Source organism: Amblyraja radiata, chromosome 7 (assembly GCF_010909765.2).
Source record: "Amblyraja radiata isolate CabotCenter1 chromosome 7, sAmbRad1.1.pri, whole genome shotgun sequence".
In the NCBI taxonomy this organism is placed as follows: Eukaryota; Metazoa; Chordata; class Chondrichthyes; order Rajiformes; family Rajidae; genus Amblyraja; species Amblyraja radiata.
In genome coordinates, this window is record NC_045962.1 from 22444905 (window position 1) to 22463393 (window position 18489).

Consider the following 18489-nt stretch of genomic DNA (forward strand, 5'->3'; position numbering starts at 1 on the left):
TCAGGGGGTATGAAGAGAAGGCAGGGATGGGATACTGAGTTGGATGATCAGCCATGATCATATTGAATGGCAGTGCAGGCTCGAAGGGCCGAATGGCCTACTCCTGCACCTATTTTCTATGTTTCTTTGTTTCTATGATGTAGCTACATTGAATGCTGGACCCAGAAGGTGTGAGATTCACTCAAAAATTGGTCCGAGTTTATGCGCAAACAATCTCGAGCTGTTGCCATCTCCCCTGACAACGGAACGGAACCTCTTAACACCTGACTTAACTTTTACAGAGTAAAAAAGAACACAAAGTAGCCTGCACGAACGATATGGAAGCTAAAGCAACCCTGCTACACCTAGTTCCACAAGAACAATTTCCAAATCTTTGGTACTCACTAACTGAGGAGAATCATTTTACGCGAGGGAGCTAATAATAGTTATCATATAACCCATCAAGTCTACTCCGCCATTCAATCATGGCTGATCTATCCTTCCCTCTCAACCCCATTCTTCTGCCTTCTCCCCATAACCGCTGACACCCTGAATATGTGAATCTCCGCTTAAAACAATATCCATTGACATATATCAATTTTGTTGTGTTGGTTTTGAGCTTGCAATTTGGGTGTTGTAAGGTCCACATTTCTATCCATTGATTTTAATTCTTTTCAGAACATTTTCCCCTATTCTTCCGTAACAATTCTAGATTGAAAAACTATTTAATGACAATTACCACAGTGATATTTTGAGCCACCAAGAACTGTTTGTTTTAAGATTGTACTCAGGAGAAAAATCTCAGTGATTTGACTCTCCAGACCATAGATGCACCAGATTGCAGAACTCATTTCCAATTCTTTATGATTTAACAGGTTAAACAATGTCTTGCTGTCATTAAATGGGAATTACATGTGGCGAGGGAGTACTTCTCAGCACTTTGACAGAGGCTATAGAGACTTTGACTTCATCTCAAATTACACACAATACATTAAATGTCATTCCCTGTCTTCTTTCTTTTCAAAGCTTTGCACACAAAGGACCTTCAGTTCTAACTCTAGTCCTAATTGGAGATGATTTGCTTCAGTAAACCCTGAACTGGAATATCAATGATAGGCATTGCATAATTGACATAACATTATAAATGCATAAGAATGACTAAATAGCATCTATTGATGTGTTTTGAGATTACGCTTCATTCTCGCAAATCCAATCTATTTCAGTGTAGTTTAAGATTCAAATTTTCAATAGTATTTCTTTGATTGACTATCTTTTCTCATAAAACATTTTGCCCATTATATTTTCAGAAGCTGTCAGTCTTCTTAATTTGTATATATTTATCATTGTTTGGGTATATTCTTGTTCCATCTTATCCAATACACAATTCGACTGTATTTCACAGCCTGTCACAGCATGTGCATGATGCACATTTGCCTTTCAATAGAAAAAAATGTTTTTATATCAATTCCTTTTCTCCATGCAGCTTGTGAAAATTCAATTCGATGGTGCACACAGTAAAATTATATTTTAGTCAAAATGAATGCACTGTAATTAGCACAAAAATAGATTAAAAATGAATCATATAAAGTCTTGGGATGTGTGAAGTATGCTTTTGATCAATTCTTTTGTGAAGCTATGCACAAATAGTGTGACACTTAATCAATTTTCCCAGCTGAATGTACTTTAGGGGATATTTTTCCATTGACATTCAGTATATTAGCCATTGATTTGGCACTTTTTGGTTTTTCAACATTTTTATCATTTTTCTCTGTGGTTTAAGCAGTAAAAAAAAAAGGAACAATGTTGATTGAACAAATACTATTTTGTTTCGAGATAAAGTCTACCAAATTATCTTCATGTCAGCCTGTAGATTCATTCAAGATTTGTGTAACATTAGGTGCTGATGCGTTTAAAGAAAAATGTTCGCACTATTTTATTCACAGATCAGACTACATGTTGCCCAATTTCAGGCCCCATGAAGTATTTTTTCACAACTAACTCATTTTAAACCACAACTATGGGCTTTTATGCAAACACGAAGAACTGCAGTTGCAGGTCCACGTAATAAGACACAAATTGCTGGTGTAACTCAACAGGTCAGACAGCATCTCCGGAGAACACGGATAGGTGACGCTTCAGATCGGGCCATTCTTCAGACGATTGTCCTAGTGGGGATAAAAACTGGAATTGAGGTGGAGGCAGGGCAAACCCCAACAGGTGAGGGTAGGTTTGGTTGACAGATGCTCGGACAAATGCCAGAGATGAAAAGACAAATGGTAGTGAAATAAGGATAAGGAGAGGAGAGGCCTGAAATGTAAAGCCAGAGGAAAGAATATAGGTGGAGGAATAGGAGTGGGGTAAGGTGAAAGGGATTAATGGGTGAGAATCCAGATGTGCACAAGGAAGGTTGTTTGTACTGTACGTAGTTACCTAAAATTGGAGAATTCAATGCAAGCTACCCAAGTGAGGTTTGTGTGTGGCCGCAATCTGGCAATGGAGGGGGCCCAGGACAATGGAGGGGGCCCAGGACAATGGTGGGGGCCCAGGACAATGGAGGGGGCCCAGGACAATGGAGGGGGCCCAGGACAATGGAGGGGGCCCAGGACAATGGAGGGGGCCCAGGACAATGGAGGGGGCCCAGGACAATGGAGGGGGCCCAGGACAATGGAGGGGGCCCAGGACAGAAAAGTCAGTATGGGAATGGTAAGACGAGGTAACAACAGGAGATCCAGCAGGCTCTGACAGACTGAGTGCAAGTATTTGGCGAAAAAGGAAGCGTCTCTGGAGAACTTGGATAGGCGATGTTTCAGGTCAGAACACTTCTTCAGATGAATTGTCCACCAGCTTTCTGTCCCCCACTACATGCCGCCTGAAGAAGAGTCCTGGCCCGAAACGTTGCCTATTCATGTTCTCCAGAGATGCTGCCTGACCTACTGAGTTACTCCAGCACTTTGTGTCTTTTTTTAAACCCAAAGGGAGAGTTGTTCCTTTATATGTTATCATTTCAGTTTTATTTACAACATTTTAGTTTTAGATTTTTATTTTACTTTGAAATCTTTGAAAAAAAGTCATTCCATTAATTTTTCAATGTTCTTAATATCAGATAGAGAGTTTCATTTTGACAACTGGCAAACTGAGGAGAGGGATTCACAAGAGTCTGCAAATAGAATCTGGAGCAAAACACAGAGTGTTGGAAGATCTCAGCAAGTCAATGGACAGGAATGAATGGACACACGAAGATTTGTTTTGGGACCCTTCTTGAGAATGGACCTTCACAGGGACTTTGCCAGCTCTACAAGCTGCCAGAGACATTTCTGGGTGGTGCCATTCAGACCATGTCACCGGAGTCCAGCAAGGTATGTCCAGTGCATCCTGGACCAGGTAAAGGCAGCCATGAGCTGACACCAGGCAATTAAGCCAAAAGACTAAGACTGAGGTCCTGGTTCTTCTCAAATGTAATTCTTAATTTTTTAATTATAAGCAAATCTTAACTATAATTTCCAAATCCTAACTATCTAGTTCATAGCTGTTTTATTTTCTGTCATTGTGTACGTTAGGCACCAACTTTACCTACCTCCAGTCCCCTCCCCTCTACTTTCAGTCTGAAGAAGAGTTCCGACCCAAGACGTCACCCATCCTTTTTCTCTGGAGATGCTACCTGACCCGCTGAGTTACTCCAGCACTTTACATCTATCTTCGGTATAAACCAGCATCCGCAGTTCCTTTCTACACACCAACTTTCCTTATATGTTTATTATTTTGGCAACTTATTTCATAATCATATTTACTTCATTGAGTTTAAACAACGAAAATTCATCAGTTTTGGGTTTTCCATGGTCAGCTCTTTTCCATTGCATTGAGCCAAAAATCAGATCTATTTCAGATTAACACTGATCTGCTGGAAACATGCAAACGTATCGTATTTACATATCTTTGCCCTTAATGCACAATAACGAATATTAGAGTTTACAATGAGGCTGCAGCGATCAATTGCACAATGTTCCTTCTGTCAAGTATTTTGGCTCCCCTTTTTATGAATTTTAAAATGGATCATAAGCATATTTACCAATACAAAATAAAACCATGTTGAAAAGGAGCAATTTATACACTGATGCAAATGAAAGTAATTGCTCTGATTTACAGTAAGATGGAAACATATTTTGCCTAAAAAAGCAGGGGCTTCAACATCTTAGTGATGAAAATTAACAAGTGTATAGCTTACCAAGTAACACTCTTCTGATCCAGGCTTGATAACTTCACAAAATATATTCAGTGCTGCCATAAGTGAGATCAAAGTAAATTGATTTCTCACAGCCTGTTATATTTTTATGAAATAAAATAAAACAACTATTAAAATATGGTAATATCAATCTGTATGTTGCAAACAAGCGGAGTGGGATGAGAATGTTAACACAAACCACTTTGCCTCGCACAAAGCTTTTTTGGCTTTGTTTCGCGAAAATCAAATGGGAATGAAAAATTCAGGGGGTGTCCAGGTTGGGCACATGGGATCATTGGATTTAATGCTCATTTCTGAATGGTTTCCCCAACGTTGCATACCAGCCCCCAATTCCATGCATGCAGATTAAATTATGTGTGAAAAGCTGATTCGTGTGACACCAGCAGTATGTTGACCCAGGCAATAAGAGAGGAAGGGACAATTTGGGTGGCCGTACCAATGGTCTGTTGGGAACTTGGTTCTGGGTAGGGATAAGAACAACTATGCGAGTGGGAGACTGCAACTTATTTTCAGTACAGATCATGAAAATAGCCCTCCCCTGCCATCCCTCCTCCACATCCCCTTAAGTATCCTTTCTTAAGGATAAGACCAGAGGATTACGAGGAAGAAGTCAGGACCCCTCAAGGATAAAGATGGGAATTTGTGCTAGGATTCTGGAGATGTTGGTGAGGTACTAAATGAGTATCTGTTTTCACCAAGGAGAAGGACATGGAGATCAGTGTGGAGAATTTTTATATGCAAAGGCAATTTCAAATTAAGAAGGAGGAGGTGGTGCGGCTCTTGAAGAACATTAAGGTGGATAAATCCCCAGGATCTGATGGGATCTACTCCAGATTATTGAGACAGGCAAGAGAGGAGTATGTGGGAGTCTTGACAAAATCTTTGTGTCTTCCCTAGCAACAGGCTAGGTCCCAGAAGACTGGAGAGTCGCTATTGTTGTTCCTTTATTTAAGAAAGGAACTAGAGAGAATCCACAAGCCAGTGAACATCACATCAGTGGTAGGGAAGCTATGGGCAAGTATTCTTTGGAAAGGATTGACACGTAATAGGACAAGAATGGGCTAATTAGGTACAGTCAGTGTGTTTTTGTATGTGTGGGTCGTATCTTACTAGCTTGATTCCATTTTTTGAGGATCTGACAAAGGTGATCGATGAGGGGAGGGCAGTGGATGCTCTCTACATGGATCTTAATAAGGCATTTGATAGGTGGGTAGCCTTGGTAGGGTGATGCAGAAAATTCATCAACAGTTTCACTGAGAAGGTATACAATGCAAGAAAATGTCTCTTATCCACATATCATAATATTTGAAATCAATGAACTTAAGATCTGCTGACAGAGATAAATAGGTTGTAAATTCTATCCTTCAGTGACTATGAACATCTATTCCTGCACAATGTTCAATCTGAATTAATGCATTTGCTTTTCAAACACTTACTTGTTAAATCCCTGGATCATACAGAAAATAGACACAAAATGCTGGAGTAACTGAGCGGGTCAGGCAGCATTTCTGGGGAGAAAGAATGGATGACGTTTTGGATCGGAACCCTTCTTCAGACTCAATACACATTCTTTAGAACCTGTACAGCATTAAATTGCCACCATTTTTTTTTTTCATATATGTTCTTAAGAAAATGCATTGAGAATGGAAGCAAATTTTCAGAGCTGCAGAGCAGAACAAATATATATACTTAAACAATAACCAAATACAGTTCAATTCTAATCTGAATCAATGATTTACAAATTCATAAATGTAAGCATAAATCCACCTATCTAGAAACCTAGAGATGATTTCTATATAGAGCAAAAAAGAAACTGCGAGAGGAACTCAGCAGATCAGGCAGCATCTGTGGTGGAAAGTGGACAGACAACATGTCAGGATCTTTATTCTGTCCAGAATTATGAGTTAATGCGATCCACAGTATGGAAGACTAATCAGCATGTATCAACCAATCTGCGTGAGTCATCTGGCTGTAACGTTGAATAGCTGCCATGGGTGCCGACTGTGAGCAATGGCTGTGAGAAGCAATAGCAAATGTGGGGGAAGTTACAATTGGTAGGGGTACGTAGATCCTGTGGCTAAGTGAAGAAGTGGCTTGTTTCCGAGACTGATGGTATAAGAGCATTTGGAGCTGCAAACATGTGTTGGAGTTTACTGAATTCAGCAAAACACTGTATTTAAGTCCTGCTGCAGCTCATTGAAACCATTGCCTTTTGCAGACAAATCTCTCATTAGACAATGTCCATATCCATGAAGGTACCAAGAAAGATAGACAAGATCATAAATGCAAATAAGCCACCTTACTGAGCCTTTGCATGGAAGGTCATGTTAGAACTATGTAAGATATGGCTTGGTCACCAAAGTAATGGGGAACAATTCTAATTGCCACACTACAGGCAGAAGAAGTGAAAAGACTGGGTGTTTTACAAAAGACAAGACAGCATCAAAATTGATGCTGAAGAGATTCATGAGGATGTTGTTGGACTATAAGGATTTTAGCATGATTGGCTAAGTTAGGTATATTTTCTTCAGACCCACCAAGTCCACGCCGAACATCGATCACCCATTTACACCAGTTCGATGTCATCACACTTCTCATCCACTCCCTACACACAAGGAGCAATTAACAGAGACCAATTAACCTATAAAGCTGCATGTCTTTGGGATCTGGGAGGAAATCAGAGCACCTAGAGGAAGCCCATGTGGCCACAAGGAAAACATGCAAACTCCACAGAGACAGCATCTGAGGTCAGGATTTAACTTGGGTCTCTGATGCTGTGAGGCAGCAATTCTACTGGCTAAGTAACTGTGCTGCAATCTGAAGAAGGGTCTCGACCCAAAATGTCACCCATTCCTTCTCTCCAGAGATACTGTCTGACCCGCTAAGTTACTCCAGCATTTTGTGTTTACCTTCGATTTAAACCAGCATCTGCAGTTCTTTCCTACACGTACTGCCCTAACATATATTTTGAACATCCCTATTGCCATTGTCCCCAATGCTTCATCTGCAAAATTATTCTCAACATTCAACATCCTTTTTCTCTCGTACTGGTTTCCCTCAACCAAATAGCTCTTGAAATATTTTGTTATCATGGTGTGAGGACGTCACTGAAGAGAGTGCTTCCTGCTATGATGCAACTTGAGATTCTGGCAATGGTGCTCATCAAAAGGTGACACAAGAGGTGCATGATGAGTTATTGCGACTGCATTTTCTGAATGTTACTGTCGACATTAAGTGTCGGTGAAGTGAATAAATTGAATTGTGCCATCTCATTGTTATAGCTCAAAAATCACAACACGTCGAGCCATCAATGACTGAACATCAATTGCACTTTAAAGAAAACTTTTCCATTCAACATATTTTCAGTCTGAATTATGAACAAATGGGATAAAATATTGGGATAAAATTATTGGGATAAAATCTGTTTAAAGCATAAAATACTCTAAAAGTGTTCATCAAATTAATTCCTAAAGAATGATCGCATTTGGGTAATGAATTCATTTAAGTTGACATTTACATTCTATTGTTGAAATAAAAAACAATGTATAATTTCAGGGTCTTCTTCTCATTATTTTCACCATAGGTATTTCAATATCACCAGGCTGTGTTACAGTAAACTGCATTTCCCAGCAGTTTCATGACTTCTCCTGCAGAGATGATAAATCTCACCAGTCATCCCACTGTGCTAAAATAATTTAACCATATTTGCATACGCTATTTGGTATTATTCAGTAAAGCACAAAGTGCTGGAGGAACTCAGCGGGCCAGGGAGTGTCTGGGGAGGGAATGCTAGAATCTTGAGATGCTTCCTGACCCGCTGAGTTCCTCCAGCACTTTGTGTTTGCTCAAGATTCCAGTATCTGCAGTTTCTCATGTTAACTTGGTATTATTCAGTTACATTTTCTTGAAGAAATTTCAGTTGCATGAATGTGGTTTTGCTTGAAGATGAGAAACTAAATGCCAATCAATGAAAATGGATAGAACTTACAGTTTATTCTAATTGTTTAAATTTTCTTCGGAAATAAGAGCATTATAGCAATTACTTTAAATTCAGTATAGAAACCTCTAACTGGAAGTTTAGTTACAAGAAGTAAATCCGCTTACACATTGGTGTAATGTGCTAATAACCCCCATCTCCATATCATAACTCTTACTGTCCATAAAATATTGTTAAAGAATTATATAATATAACACATCTGAAAAGATTGCCACAAGTCCCAAGCAGCAAAAAAGTGATTGGGTAATTCCTCTGTTAACCATACTTAAAATTGTCAGTGGATAGGTTGATCTTATATTCATAATGTAACCATAATCTACATATTTTATTTTGTTTGTGAAATATTTTTGATTTTAACTTCTAAAGTTTGTCAGGAGCTCTAACTGCAGTAGTTTGTAATTTGAAAATCTATTTGAAAAGATAGTGCATCCAAGTAAATGAACACTACATGTAACCCTCCTCCACTCATGCTACACACACGACTGTGCAGCCAGATACAGTTCCAACACCATCTTTAAATTTGACGACAGCACCACAACATATAACGTTGGACATATAACGGGCAAGGAAAAGTCAGAACATAAGAGGGAGATTGGAAATCTGATTGAATGGTGCAAGACCAACAACCTTGCTCCCAACATCAGCAAGACCAAGGAGCTGATTGTTGATTTAAAAGGGGAAAGTTGAGGATCCACGAGCCTGTCTTCATCGATGGGTCAGCGGTGGAGAGAGTCAACAACTTGACGTTCTTGGGCATGCATATCGCTGAAGCTCTGAGCTGGGCCCAGCATATTGATGCAACAAAGCTCCTCAATGCCTCTACTTCCTTAGAAGATTGAGGACATTTGGTATGTGGACATATACTCTCTTGAACTTGTACAGGTGTATGGTTGCATCTTGGCCTGCTTCAGCTCTGAAGAAGGGTCTCGACACAACACTAACACTAACCTATGAACTGTTTTACTAAGAACTTCAGGCTTTTATTGCACCTATTAATGGTTATTAATGCATTGAATTTTTGTGTTTAGTTTAGTTGAGTTTACTGAAATACGCCCTTTGGCCCATCGAGTCTGCACCGACCAGCGATCCCGCACACTAACACTATCCTACACACACTAGGGACAATTTACACTTAAACCAAGCCAATTAACCTACAAACCTGTACGTCTTAGGTATGTGGGAGGAAACCGAAGATCTCAGTGAAAACCCTCATGGTCGCGGGAAGATCGTACGAACTCCATACAGACAGCACCATTACCAGGATCGGAATGCAGGTCTCTGGTGCTGTAAGGCAGTAGCTCTACCACTACATCACTGTGTATTACACATTATCTATGTGTATTGTGTTACAGGCCTGTGGTGCTGCTGCAAGCTAGAATATCGTTGTTCTGTTGTCTGTACATATGCCAATTAAACATTCTCATTGTAAGATGCACTTCCAATCATATTCAACTTCCAATTTATGAGTGGAATAATTTAAGACTTTTTACTTCTCACGTGTAGCTGAACTTCCAGTTACTGCATTACATTTCAAACATGTGGCAGAACATTTTTTTGTTACCATTCCGAATCTCGGGATTGATCGGCCCACCATATTAGTTGAAGATAAGCATTACATGAAGCCAAAGATGTGGTTTAAGTCATCCACACCATTTCAGAAATTTGCTAGGTTAATTACATATCATTATGGCTGTCAAATATGAGGACTTCTCATCGCCTGAACTTCCTATAGGTGAAGCTAAACTGCAGGGCAGATGGGGAAATGTTCAAACTATGTCACTTCTTCTCCTGAACCTGAGGTCCACCCCAACTGCAGTAATTGAACTGAAATACACAGAGGCAGACATCATTGCTGGAACTCACCACTGCCTCCATTGTACCACCATGTCTGAAGGAAAGAACATGACCTCAATTCATGAAACTCATATGAGGAATAGATCAGGTAGATGCACAGTCTCTTCACCGTGGTATAGGAATCGAGGACACAGGTTTAAAGTGAAGGGGGAAAGTTTTAATGGGAATCCGAGGGGTATCTTTTTCACAGAAAGGGTGGTGGGTGTATGGAACGAGATGCCAGAGGAGATAGTTGAGGCAGGGACTATTGCAATGTTTAAGAAACAATTAGACAGGTACATGGATAGGACAGGTTTGGAGGGATATGGGCCAGACACAGGCAGGTGGGACTAGTGTAAATGGAACATGTTAGTTGGTGTGGGCAAGTTGGGCCGAAGGGCCTGTTTCCATGCTGTATGACTCTACAACTCAGCACAAATCGCACAATCCTCTCGGCAGTAGAGATCCCTACTCACCTATATGCTTCTGGAACATAACCGCGTATGGCAGGCATCTTACGGCACATCAATGCGGTCCTGCAAAATCGTCCAAATCTGCTGGTGGGACACAACGTGCTGGAGTAACTTAGCAGAATGAATCAGTCTGAAGAAGGGACACGACCCGAAACATCACCTATTCATGTTCTCCAGAGATGCTGCAAAGGTTCAAGGTAAGGAATAGGAGATTTAGAGGGGAGTTAGGGTTGATTTATTTTGCATGGAGTAATGGTTGATTTCTGGAACACGCTGCCTGAGGATGGTGCAGGCAGGTGTTCTCCCAACATTCAAGAATATTTATATGAGCACTTGACATGTCAAGGAGTAGAAGACAAGCAGCCCATTGCAGAAATAGTGCAGATAGACTTAATGGGCAGCACAGACACAGAGTATGTATGTTGTATGACCCCATGCCTCTATGGCCAGCTGAGTGGCTGGAATCATTTTCTAGTGCACTATATCGCAGGTGCCATGCAGCATATACAAAATGGTGAACATGCAGTCAATGGCACAGGAAGTCAGCAATCATAGCAAACTTGTACATACCACAAAAGAGAATCGACTGTATTCAGTGCTTCTGGTCTCCTGGTCTGAGAACACTAACGCAATTATCAAAAAAGCTCATCAGTGCCTATACTTCCTGAGAAGATTACGGAGAGTCGGCTTGTCAAGGAAGACTCTCTCTAACTTCTACAGGTGCACAGTCGAGAGCATGCTGACCGGGTGCATCGTGGCTTGGTTCGGCAATTTGAGCGCCCTGGAGAGGAAAAGACTACAAAAAGTAGTAAACACTGCCCAGTCCATCATCGGCTCTGACCTTCCTTCCATCGAGGGGATTTATCGCAGTCGCTGCCTCAAAAAGGCTGGCAGTATCATCAAAGACCCACACCATCCTGGCCACACACTCATCTCCCTGCTGCCTTCAGGTAGAAGGTACAGGAGCCTGAAGACTGCAACAACCAGGTTCAGGAATAGCTACTTCCCCTCAGCCATCAGGCTATTAAACCTGGCTCGGACAAAACTCTGATTATTAGCAACCACTTTCTGTTATTTGCACTACCAGTTTATTTATTCATGTGTGTATATATTTATATCATGGTATATGGACACATTTATCTGTTTTGTCGTAAATGCCTACTATGATCTGTGTGCTTAAGCAAAGCAAGAATTTCATTGTCCTATACAGGGACACATGACAATAAACTCACTTGAACTTGAACTTGATGTAAAAAGCATTGATGACATACTTCATGGCAGCTGGATTGCAAACTGTCAGAGTAGTTTCTAGTCCAGCAGCCATGAACTTGATGAACAAAAGTTCATTGTCACAGAGGCCTTGATAACCACTGAAACTTCACTCTGAGGTTGCACTTGTGGTTGAAGCAAGTGCAAACCCAACGAGGATGCTCTTACTGAAGTGCAGACATTCAGCACGCTGTTCTTTACCCAGGGTCAGTTAGGTGAATTGTTCTTTGAACTCCTGGTCAATATGGCTTGCTGCTGGGAGATCTTTCTTCACCCTCTTCCTGCTTCCTTTCCTGGTAGCTCACCCATATTCTCCATGCTCTCTATCTACTGCCCCAATCACACTATGCTCCACGGGTTGTTTTCCAAGTGCATTTGCCTATCAGTCGTCAGGTTAGAAAACTTTTAGCATCAATAAAAGCCCATATAGCCTCAAAAAAAGAACTACATTTCCTGGCTGCTGACACCAGGAGTTTATGCTCGGCTAAGTTAATGAATATACAATTATGCAGAAAAAGCAAAATAAACAAAGAAAATAAAAATTCCATCAAAAAGAAAAGTGATAGAAATAGAAAACAAGTTAAACAACATTATTATTTTTTCTTTTTTCCCACATTTAAATCATTAAAATTCAGAATCAGATGGAATGGCATTTCACACCTGCAAAAATTAATTTTCAGCATCAGACAGATCATTTGACAACAATTAAGACTTTCAAAGGCATTGAAACTTTATTTGCAACTGAACTAAATGTATGGCCTCCTATGTTTTCTGCTATAAATAATATGCATTTATGCTAAATGTACAGTAACCTTCTATCTCTAACTTCAATTGCAACAAAAAATATAACCTCCTGTGTTTTCTGCTGTGTATTATGTGTTTTATAAAGATAACACAACCTCCTATTTTTTATACGTCTATGAATAGAGATGGGTTTTTTCAATTGTACTGAGTATTTATAATGAAGTCAATCTCCTTTATCATAACTTCTAACCTAATGTGGTGGTGATAATATTGGCCATTTTTGTGTCTGACAAAATGGAGGATTTCTGCCTTTGCAAAACCTGCTTGCCGACTTTTTGCAAAGGCTGCAAAGACCATGAGGATCATTGCTCCAGAATGTCTGTGGCCTGGGAGGAAGTTAAGTGCAGGGTGAAGTCCAGATGTCCTTTAATTGTTAATATGTATGAGGGTTTTGCAGAAGGAGCTGAGTCCTGCTGCAAATGCATGATCAGAATTGGTTAGGGAACAGTGTGTTATAATACTATTGTTAACTATGTTGCATGGTCTTTGCACTGTTATTTGTGATTGGTCAAGGAGAGGGGCCTTGCCCAAATTGTTTACATTACTTGGTAAAATGTTTCTTTACTTAAAGGAACTGTCTTCCATTAGGAACTTTCTGTAGAAACAATGTAATGGGATATTTTGTGATTGGGCTAGAGGGCTGTCAATTAATGTATTTTATGATCTTTATTTATGATTGGTAGCACTTGGGACCGTGCTGACCATCTGGAGGTGTCTATTCGCACAAGGCTGAAGGGCCTGTGGTGTTGGTTAGGTATCGTATAAGTAGTGTGTTTGTGTTTGGAAAATATAGTTAGTTGATCCAGTGCTTGACTCAGAGTTTTACTGAACCAGACTAACGGGGTGAGATTAGGAGCAGAATTACAGTGGTGAATGCATGTTATATCACTGTGTGACTTAAATGGTTAAATTCAGTTTATGATGGTGTATGGTTCTCATGTTGACAGGTGTTTGCCAGTTGTGCATTCATTAAAATCCCCTTTGTAGTACAGGTACTATGGGATCTAGTTTACCAAAAATAGGCTCTGATTTAATGACATTGAAGCTATTTGTGCCTTTGGTTATTACAAAGTAAATCTGTCAGTAACTTCTGGGAACTTTACAAATGCAGTAAAGTTTTGCTCAGAAAGAAACTGCACCATTGATGTTAGAGCAGAAATCGGTGCCTTTATGATCACTAAACATGCTGGAAAACCACAAGTCATAGTGCTGATTAGACATGACTTTGACTAACAATGATAGCATTCTCTGGATCCTCTACAAACACTAAAAGGCTCTGATGCAGTTTGGCTCAGAAAGCTATGCCCTTCAAGATGCGTGTTTTATCAAGTTCAGATGCTTGTCCAACAGATAATACCCAAAATCTAACAATTCTGTTATCTAATGTAACTGACAGATTATCCAGGGCAGGTTGGTGACACCAGCTGTGTCACATGCTCTTGAGTTTCTGTTTTGTAAAATGTTTTCAGCATAGAACAAATTCTGATATCCTGTTTTAACTGGCTCTGGCAACCTTCACCCTGTAAGATCTTAGTGTTGAGTTTTTGAATGTTGATGGTAAAATGACGATGGCATACCCAATCAAAAGCTTGTACGTCTGCTTTAAATAGTTGATTTTACATGTCAGAATTGCGACAGTTAAAATGTATATACCAGAAAGAATTCAGAGCAAACACTAATCAAACCATAACCCAGACATGTAGTAGAACTATTAATTATTGTAATATTGGTCAAGGACTATAGCATTCAGTAAAACGCAAAACTCACACCAAGGACATTGTCATAAAACAGAGATGCCAACTAAGATTGATATGAGCCTTTACTTCTATGTGATTTTGTTTTTAGTTTAAAGACACAGAATGGAAATAGGCCCTTCGGCCCAAACCAACAACTGATCACCCATTCACACTAGTTTTATGTTATCCCACATTTGTATCCGATTCCTACACACCAGGGGCAATTTACAGAAGTCAATTAACCTACAAGCCCGCACGTCTTTGGAAAGTGAGAGGAAACGGAAGCACCCAGAGGAAACCCATGCAGTCACAGGGCGAACGTGCAAGCTCCACACAGACAGTAGCCGAAGTCATGATCGAACCTGGGTGTCTGGCGCTGTGAGATAGCAGCTCTACCATATCACCTCTACCAAATCTAACACATCTACTGTGCCACCCCACATCATGCTGGTTCTGCCAGAGATATAGTTTCTGCCACATGGGAGCAACTAACAAACTTAAGGGACTAATAATGTGCTGCCGTGAAACACCTTACATTTTAATTGACGAGAAAAATGCCACGTGTGAGTATTCCTGTTGATGCCATTCATACATAGATTGTTGCTCCCACTGGACACAAGGTGCTGTCTATGAACTGCTCACGTTACTCCAGGATCACAGGGCTGTTCCACATCAGCAGACCCAAGTGAAAAGGGACATAATTAAATGCCTTAACCCGAAAAAGGTGCAGTAACACGTTGGGTGCAATTTCATTTCACCAAGAAAATATTACCAACATCATCTACATTTAGATAAACTAATTTCTGCATGATTTATGCAAAAGAAATTAGCCCTAATTGATCTAATTTTCAGCTAATGGATAAAATGGAAGATAAATGTATATTTTGAATATACTGTATTGTTCTTAACAGCAAGTTGAAGTGAATTTTGTACAATCTAAACTATCATGGACAAAGATGTGATTAGAACTGGTTTCACCCTGGATTTGAGAATGAAAGTATCAGTTGAAAGATTACAAAGAGTAGCATATTTCAGCAAATAAAACAAGCTATATAACAATATATAAGAGTGAAACTGCCAAACATCAATGCTTGATTTAGCAGTCGGAAGGATATCTGTATCGGAAACCAAACTAAATTCTTCTGAACTTACTATAGTGATGTTATTCGGGTTAGTGTTGCCAACAATTTTCAAATCAGTTGCCTGACATGCTGAGTTACTCCAGCATTTTGTGTCCCTTTTTAGTAAACCAGTATCTGCAGTTCCTTGTTTCCCCATATATTTACGCTGCCCACAAAATGTAGCTGGTCATTTCAAATTTGCTTATTGACAATACCTCCCTCATCTGTGTCTCTCTCTGCATGTATACTTTTTGCATGGTAGAAGGTTACACTTCATCACTTTGAATTCATTCAACATTTCAATTGCAGGTGCCCTGAAATTGCATCGGACAGCAAATTTGTTAGATTTGCATAGTTGCTAAAGATAGACACAAAGTACTGGAGTAACTCAATGGGTCAGGCAGCATATACAACCCGATTTGGTTGCAGAGCAAACTCAAATGACTTTACTTGACATTACTTCAGTACTTTGCATCTTTCTTCAGTATAAACAAGCATCCGCAGTTCCTTCCTACACAAGTGTTATTGCAAATTCATACTCATTTTGTTCTGCTGATAAGGAAGCTGAGGATCCAATTTACCGGTTCTACTGGTACAAGTGACTCAGAGTCCATATTATTGGAGTATTGATACTTAAAGTATACTTAAAGCCCATTCTAGGCTCCACCTTAGCTCACAACTGCAGGAATATTCTAAATGATTCTGGGGATTTTGTCTTCGCTGTTTATGCAAGAATCTATTTTATTTATTGATCACTTTGTAAAAGGAATAAGCACATTTGCTTTGTTATTGATTTCAGTCTTTTTTTAATCTAATCTAATTAGCTGCAATTACCTCTTTTATCCTGTTTCATGTTGTGCGTTTGATCAACTCTCAGACATCCTTCCAAGAGGAGCGTCAAAGTTTCTTCTTTCCATCCATGGGAGGAAAACCCGGGGGGGGGGGGCCAGAGGGGACACGTCCCCCCCATGTTTTGAGAGGTGGGGGACATCCCTCCCCAAGTTTTTGTAATCCGGATTTTAAAATCTCCGCTTTCCGCGAGACAGTGGAGGTGGGACTGCTGATCGAGGGCGCCGATTGGACGAGAGAGACGTCGGTCAGCAGGCAATGGGGGCGGGACATGATGATTCAGCGCGATGATTGGAAGAGGGAGGAGTGGGTGGGGGGGGTAGTGGGACTGAGGATAGAGTGCGGTGACGAGGCACAGACCTGCGCCTCATCCGCAGCCAGGATCGATCCCGGCCGGGTCTCCGGCGCTGTCCCGTCCCCACCCGAGTGCCCCCCCCCCCCCACGGGTGGCCAGAGAGGTCGGGAGTCAGACGGGAGCTGTACCCCCAGGCCCACAGCCAGCGCAGTAAAGCAACGCTAAAAACAAATGTAGGTCCCTTGCAGTCAGAAACGGGTGAGTTGATCATGGGGAACAAGGATATGGCGGACCAATTGAATAACTACTTTGGTTCCGTCTTCACTAAGGAAGACATAAATAATCTGCCGGAAATAGCAGGGGACCGCGGGCCAAAGGAGTTGGAGGAATTGAGTGAAATCCAGGTTAGCCGGGAAGTGGTGTTGGGTAAATTAAATGGATTAAAGGCCGATAAATCCCCAGGGCCAGATAGGCTGCATCCCAGAGTAGTTAAGGAAGTAGCTCCAGAAATAGTGGATGCATTAGTAATAATCTTTCAAAACTCTTTAGATTCTGGAGTAGTTCCTGAGGATTGGCGGGTAGCAAATGTAACCCCACTTTTTAAGAAGGGAGGGAGAGAGAAAACGGGGAATTACAGACCAGTTAGTCTAACATCGGTAGTGGGGAAACTGCTAGAGTCAGTTATTAAAGATGGGATAGCAGCACATTTGGAAAGTGGTGAAATCATTGGACAAAGTCAGCATGGATTTACAAAAGGTAAATCATGTCTGACGAATCTTATAGAATTTTTCGAGGGTGTAACTAGTAGTGTGGATAGGGGAGAACCAGTGGATGTGGTGTATCTGGACTTCCAGAAGGCTTTCGACAAGGTCCCACATAAGAGACTAGTATACAAACTTAAAGCACACGGCATTGGGGGTTCAGTATTGATGTGGATAGAGAACTGGCTGGCAAACAGGAAGCAAAGAGTAGGAGTAAACGGGTCCTTTTCACAATGGCAGGCAGTGACTAGTGGGGTACCGCAAGGCTCAGTGCTGGGACCCCAGCTATTTACAATATATATTAATGATCTGGATGAGGGAATTGAAGGCAATATCTCCAAGTTTGCGGATGACACTAAGCTGGGGGGCAGTGTTAGCTGTGAGGAGGATGCTAGGAGACTGCAAGGTGACTTGGATAGGCTGGGTGAGTGGGCAAATGTTTGGCAGATGCAGTATAATGTGGATAAATGTGAGGTTATCCATTTTGGTGGCAAAAACAGGAAAGCAGACTATTATCTAAATGGTGGCCGACTAGGAAAAGGGGAGATGCAGCGAGACCTGGGTGTCATGGTACACCAGTCATTGAAAGTGGGCATGCAGGTGCAGCAGGCAGTGAAGAAAGCGAATGGTATGTTAGCTTTCATAGCAAAAGGATTTGAGTATAGGAGCAGGGAGGTTCTACTGCAGTTGTACAGGGTCTTGGTGAGACCACACCTGGAGTATTGCGTACAGTTTTGGTCTCCAAATCTGAGGAAGGACATTATTGCCATAGAGGGAGTGCAGAGAAGGTTCACCAGACTGATTCCTGGGATGTCAGGACTGTCTTATGAAGAAAGACTGGATAGACTTGGTTTATACTCTCTAGAATTTAGGAGATTGAGAGGGGATCTTATAGAAACTTACAAAATTCTTAAGGGGTTGGACAGGCTAGATGCAGGAAGATTGCTCCCGATGTTGGGGAAGTCCAGGACAAGGGGTCACAGCTTAAGGATAAGGGGGAAATCCTTTAAAACCGAGATGAGAAGAACTTTTTTCACACAGAGAGTGGTGAATCTCTGGAACTCCCTGCCACAGAGGGTAGTCGAGGCCAGTTCATTGGCTATATTTAAGAGGGAGTTAGATGTGGTCCTTG